The following is a 6,186-nucleotide window of genomic DNA, read 5'->3' on the forward strand; positions in this document are numbered from 1 at the left end:
TAATTGTGCCATCAACCAATACCAGCATACTTGTGTATAGTTACAAGTTGTGAATAAGTGATCATTTGTTTCCTCATCTTTCTTGCATGTGACACACATTGATGGCCCTTCATACCCTCTGAGTTCAAATTATTTCGTTGTGAGAACTTTCCCCTGAAATGTTGCCCAGGCAAAAAGGCCAGCTTTTGGGAGTACAAATTTATCCCAACAAATTGTGTTCGGGGAGTAGTCTTTGATTAAGTTTGCCTCCTCATAAATGGTTCTAAAACCCTCTTTACAGTTATATTGTCCATTCTTTGATTTTGACCATATAAGCTCATCCGACCAAGGTCTAAGAATTATTGTCTCGCTTTCTAGTATTTGCTACAATTCTTTATCTTTACTGTCCACTAATAGATGGGACATGTTTTTCCATGTCCATGATCTTGTTATTGATTAAGGTGTTAGCACCATGTAATCCCTTACATGGTTCCCCCATAAATATTTCATTTGATCTTTAATGTTGTTTGTATCCATTAGGCTGTCAATTGAGGGGTGACCACCCCAGGAATCCTCCCAGAACAAAGTTGTTCCGCCATCATGAATATCCTAGGATAGGTACTTCATAATGAGTGTCTGACTTTCTCTTATAAAGTTCCAGATTCTATATCCCTTGGGAGGAAGTGCTTCCCTAAAAATAGTCTATCTTTGATTTTGTGACATATATTTGCTTCGTAGGATTCTGGCCCATTTCGCTTCTGAGGATGCATATATTCTCCATGCCAATTTTGCCCCTAAGGCGATATTTTGCCATAATACTTTCCTTATTCCCATTCCTCCATCACTCTTTTCTCAACATATCTTTTCCCATGAAATTAGTTTCATTTTGTTTTTATCTTCTGCAACATTGTAGTACAAATCTCTCATTATTTGAGTTAGTTTTTTATATGTCCCTGATGGAAGAGGTATACAAGATAGAAGGTATATAGGCATTGCTGATAATACTATTTTTATGAGAGTTAATCTACCTGCCCCTGTCAACCATATGGCTTTCCATGATGTCAGCTTCTTACTTACTTTTTCAATCAATGGATCCCATATTTTGTTTGTTTTGTTGCCTTTATCTAGGGGCGTCACTAAATATGTTAGTGGTAGATATCCTTTTTTGTATCCTAGATATGAATCTATCCTATGTTCTTCTTGTGGACCTGTATTGAAGAAGAATATTTCTGACTTTACCTTGTTTACCATTTCTCTTGAGTTCATCTTGTAGGACTGTAATATTTTTTTTAATTTCCTTAGCTTCCTTTAGCTATCCTTTTCCCAAGATTATTGTATCATCCGCAAACTATTTATGGGTGCACGAGTCTACTCAACTCGTGATCTAAATTCCGGATAGTTTTTTGGACCTCTGTGCTTCCTCCAAGCTCCTTCCTAAGGCTTAAAACATTATTATGAATAAGAATGCAGATAAAGGGTCCCCTTGTTTGAGTCCTTTGGACGTTTCAAATAAGCCTTTCAGTTTCCTATTTAGTAAGATAGAGAACCTAGGGTTTGATATACAAAAGTAAATCCAATTTATCTATTGTTTATTGAATCCAAACGCCTTCATGCAGCTACATAGGAAGTACCAATCCACTTTGTCATAAGCCTTTTTGATGTCTAGTTTTAGTAGCTTATTGGACTATCCCTGGATTTGGCAAGAGTGAATGGCTTCCTGCACAATGATGATGCCATCTAAGATAGATCTATTGGCTACAAATCTTGTTTTCTCTTCTGATATTATGATAGGCATTAATATTTTTAATCTATTAGCCACAACTTTATCTAGTAGCTTGTAGATCATGTTTCATAGCGAAATGGGTCTGAACTCATCCCATGTTGAGGGGATCTCCTTCTTTGGGTTAAGGCCAGAAAATTGTTGTTGATTTCTTTTAAGAATCTTCTGGAATTGCGGGAAGATTCCAATGCATTCGTTACCTCATCCCCTAAGATGTGCCAACATTTCTGGAAGAAGCAAGAAGGAAAGCCATCTGGACCAGGGACTTTGTCTCCATGAAATTGATCTAGAGTTGTTTTAACTTCTTCATGTGTAATTTTGGAGTTTAACATTGTTTTATCATCTTCTGTTATTAGGTTGGGTATATTGTTTGTTAAGATTCTATTGTTGGTGAGTTATGAATGTTCCTAAGTATTGAGAATGTTTTCAAAATACATGATTGCATCTTTTGCAATTTGGTCTTGATCCATTATGATTTGATTGTTATTATTGGTGGTTTGGGTTATTCTATTTGCTGCTCTTTTAATTTTAACACTGTTGTGAAAGATTTGGTATTCTGATCCCCATCTTCTAACCATGATTCTTGGGATTTTTGTTTCCAATATATCTCTTCTCTTGCTAAGATGCCTTCATATTCACTTAGGAGCATGTTCCCAGTTTCATATGTCTCAGAAGTCATCCCATTTTGCATCACATCATTATTTATTGTCTCCAATTCTTTCTCAATTCTTACCTTTTCCTCAAAAATGTTTTTAAGTTTCTCTTTGTTCCAGTCTAGTAACTTGTGTTTAATTTCTTTCCTTCCACCATTTTTGTATATTGGGAAGGAAGTCTTTGTGTGTAAACCACATTTTCTCGAACTTAAAGGGATATCTCATCTTCTCTGTTTTCCCCATTAGTTCTAAGCATACCGGGAAGTGATCAAACCCTGATAAGGGTAACACCGTAGTTTTTAGTTCTGTGTGGAACTCACTTAGATCTCCCTTAAAGAAGAATCTATCTAATGTTTTTGCGATGTTAGTGAAGTCTTTTCTCCTATTATTCCATGTGTAGAAGCCAGTCTCTGTTGTGATTTAGAATAACTTATTTTTGTTTATCCAGTTAACGAAGTCTCTTTGTGATTACTTTATGTTTGTATTACCACTGCTTTTATCCGATGCATATAAGATTGTATTGAAATCACCACCTATAATGATGTGTGTTCCCTCCTGCATCCTTAAGAATTGTTCAATTTCATGCCACACTAATTTCTTCTTTTCTATTAGGATTGGGCCATATATATTAATGATTATAAACTCAAGGTTAAAACTGAGGGTCTTGACCCTTCCAACCATCCAATTTTTCATTTTGGATTGTCATGTGAATGCAACCATACTTTTTCTCCACATTATACCTAGTCCTCTTGATGCCCCTGTAGATTCTACCGCTTCCATTTGCCATTGATTAAATTTTCTACTAAAATTATTTATTTCATTCTTACTTAGTTTTGTTTCTTGTATCAGAACTAGATCCATGGTAGATTTCAGTATAATTCTCTTAACTAGTGTTTGTTTGTTAGGGGCTTCCAAGCCCCTGACATTCCAAGTAAGTATGTTTATACCTCTGCCAAGGGAAGGGGAGATTTTCCTGGCCCCAGTAATGTTGTTATTTTGGCATGCCCCTCTGCATCCCCATCCATCTTTCTTTTGTCTAAAAAAGACTTCCTACCTCTTGTTTTGCTCATGGATTTTCCACAATCAAGAGTTATTCTTTCACTTCCTGTCTGGATAATACCTCTGATTGCTGGATTGGTTAGCTTATTATCTATTGTTATGTTATTGTCTTCTACCTGCATGTTGATTAATTCCTTGAAAAGAAATCTCTTTCCTCATTTGCATTCAACCCTTCCACCACAGGGGAGTCCTCTAGGTTGGTGAAGTTTGCAGTTATGTCTTCTTGATCCTCTTCATTAGGGTTACCGATCAGAGAGGGTGTTCTGTGAATGGACTGAACCTGTTCTATATTGGGGATATTATCAATTTATATCAATTTTGCGTGGGTATCAATGAGTATTTCATCTACATATTCATCAACTAATTTCCCCATTAGGTTATCTATAACCTTGTTCAATTCATCTTAAATTTGTTCTTCATTGTTAAGGGTTTGAATTTCTAGGGTTCTGTTATTGCTGATTCCTAAGACCGGGGAATGAGGAGTTTTTGGGGTATTCTCAATCCTTTGGTGTCCAATGTTAATAATAAAGCCACCCTTGTTCATATTAAATTGTATGTCTATTTCCCCATTTGGTGTTACATTTTTGTCCACATCTGAAGCTTTTGGCTTTTGATGATTAGGGTTTGACTTCTTACAAAATGCTATATCTTCTATTACCTACCCATTAAACCAGACTGGCTTTAGTGTATATGTTCCATCGATAGTTTCTAAAGTTATATTTTTTAGATTTCCTTTAGCTTTGTTGAATTCTATCAGGATTTTTATGTCTGAGTTATCCGTCCAATTTTTTTCAACCACTATGAATTTGCCCAAGCTTTCCCCTATTTCTATAAGGATTTTAGCATGCATTAGTTCTATAGGAACATTGTGGATTTCTATCCATTTCATTTTCGTTTCAAATTCAAAGCTTTTGGCATCAAAATTCGGTTGCCAATCTATGAACTTTAAATTTATGCCTTTATAAAAAAACATAATCTTCATGTAGAAGTTTAGCCTTCATATTTTTATCATTGCATTCTATATATATGAAATTGTTTGCTAGGGTTGTTATAGTTACCTAGCCGTGGAATTTTGATTTCCACTGGATTCCACAATTTTTGCTATTGGTAGGTTGTTCCCTCCCCATTTTGTGAAGAGGTTGTGCCCTCTGCAATACTTTCCCAGGGCCTTTGCTTCTATAGGAAATTTGATTTTTATGAGCTCTGAAGCGAGATTTAATGTCGCTAGGGCATCCATCTTTCTTGCATCTTTGTGGGGAATTTTGTCCCGCTTCGTGTCCAGGACCGTATTGACAAATTTAGGGCCAGTTGTTGCCCTTCCTCCATTTTTTTACAGATCTACCATAACCCTTCCCTCTATTGGTCCAAGGGCACATTATTTGTTGCAATTTGTAGATGGAATCTCCCGATCCAGAGTTTTTTGAGCACCCAGTGGAATCATGTTTGATATGGTTGCGTAGCTAGGGATTTGTGATGTGATTGAGATCACCCACATTTGTGGTTGCTCCAATGCCTTGGCTTTCTTCATCTTTGTCCTAGTTTCTTACCTTCTCATATCCACAGTCTTCAAAAGGGTATGTGTTGAAGCATTCCTCACATATGTTTTCTTATCTGCCATCTCCTAGACCTTGCCCTATTATAGACATTTTTCACCGTGATGTTGAAATGAGTAGATTTCATTTGCCCTCACAGCCCATCTCCTTTCTACCCTGATGGTTTTTTTGCTTTTCACTAATTCCTAGTTGTGTTCTTTCCAAAAGGGATCCCTGTCAGATGTTGTGGCAATTATCTCATATGTTCTCCTCTCATCGACAACTTTGTTGTCTGCATATCTGCTAAGTTGCAAAGCCATTTCACATTAAACTGTTTGGATAGTTGTTATTGAAATAAAATAATCTTAATGATTCTTATTTATTTTATTAAATTATTATTATATATATTAAGTATTATTAAATGTATTATAATGTATATTAACTTTATATAATTATTATAATTACATATATTGATTAATTTTAACTTAATGATTTTAAATTATTGCGCTAGAAACTTTAATTCTATTTTAACACATCTCTTTTTTTAAGAAAAATTTAAATACACATATAATTTTTGTTACATGCAAAAATTATTACTATCATAATGTTGTTTAACTAAGTAACATGTTATATATTTTACTAGCAAGAATCAGATACAATACATCTCTTGATGTTTTAAAAACTAATACAAATATATTAATATGACATAATTTTTTGTAAAATTGACTAACATAAATTAAATTAAATTAAATTTATGATTCTAGCTATGCAAAATTCGTATTTACCTTCAAAAGATATAGACAATTATTTTCATGTAATTTCGACAAGATATTTAAAAATTAAAGATGTATTTGATTACAAACTAAATATTTTGTATATAATGAAGATATTACTAATTCTTAGTTAGATTATTTGATTAATTTTATCATTTTACTCTCATTTTATATTTAAAATTCATGTGGTAATTACATTTTACATGAGAGCTTTGTGTAAAAAGGAAAAAAAATAGTTAAGAAATTAAAATGGTGTGGATTAACTACACATAGTTGTAATGAATCTACAATATTTTTTATGTAACCAAGTAGAACTAAACAACCACTATTAATAAATAAAAGGTAGAAACCAAAAAACATGGTAAATGAAATCATTTTTTTGTCATTTTGGTAATTTCTAAAACTATTCA

The sequence above is a fragment of the Cryptomeria japonica genome, chromosome 6 (genome assembly GCF_030272615.1).
Source record: "Cryptomeria japonica chromosome 6, Sugi_1.0, whole genome shotgun sequence".
Lineage (NCBI taxonomy): Eukaryota > Viridiplantae > Streptophyta > Pinopsida > Cupressales > Cupressaceae > Cryptomeria > Cryptomeria japonica.